Source organism: Aegilops tauschii, chromosome 3, assembly GCF_002575655.3.
Source record: "Aegilops tauschii subsp. strangulata cultivar AL8/78 chromosome 3, Aet v6.0, whole genome shotgun sequence".
NCBI classification, from domain to species: domain Eukaryota; kingdom Viridiplantae; phylum Streptophyta; class Magnoliopsida; order Poales; family Poaceae; genus Aegilops; species Aegilops tauschii.
The window spans coordinates 459,853,210-459,854,235 of NC_053037.3; positions in this window are offsets into that span (position 1 = coordinate 459,853,210).

A 1,026-nucleotide genomic window follows, 5' to 3' on the forward strand; every position below is an offset into this window, starting at 1 on the left:
CAATCCCATGTAATGAACAAGAATGGGATAACGAGAGTTGGCTTACAATCGCCACTTCACACAATACATAAATTAAATTCATACATCATCCAAAATCCACACATAGACCGACTACGGTCAAATCCAAATGAAAATAAGATAACCCCAAATGCTAGATCCCCGATCGTCCCAACTAGGCTCCACTACTGATCATCAGGAAACAAAACATAGTAACGACCACGTTCCTCATTGAACTCCCACTTGAGCTCGGTTGCGTCATCTGCACTGGTATCGACGGCACCTGCAACTGTTTTGGTAGAATCTATGAGTCACGAGGACTCAGCAATCTCACACCCACGAGATCAAGACTATTTAAGCTTATAGGAAAAGGATGGTGTAATGAGGTGGAGCTGCAGCAAGCACTAAGCATATATGGTGGCTAACATACGCAAATGAGAGTGAGAAGAGAAGCAACGCATCGGTCGCGAAGCTAGAAACGATCAAGAAATGATCCTGAAACTACTTACATTCATACATAACTCAGACCGTGTTCACTTCCCGGACTCCGCCGAAAAGAGACCATCACGGCTACACACACAGTTGATGTATTTTAATTAAGTCAAGTGTCAAGTTCTCTACAACCGGACATTAACAAATTCCCATCTGCCTCATAACCGCGGGCACGGCTTTGGAAAGATAATACCTTGCAGGGGTGTCCCAACTTAGCCCATTATAAGCTCTCACGGTCAATGAAGGATAAACCTTCTCCCGGGAAGACCCGATCAGTCTCGGAATCCCGGTTTACAAGACATTTCGACAATGGTAAGACAAGACCAGCAAAGCCGCCCGATGCGCCGACAAATCCCGATAGGAGCTGCAAATATCTCGTTCTCAGGGCACACCGGATAAGTTAAGCTACGAGTAAAACCAGGCCTCGAGTTTCCCCGAGGTGGCCCCGCAGGCTGCTCGGTTCGGACCAACACTCGAAGGAGCACTGGCCCGGGGGGGTGGTTAAATAAAGATGACCCTCGGGCTCGCGAAAAACCA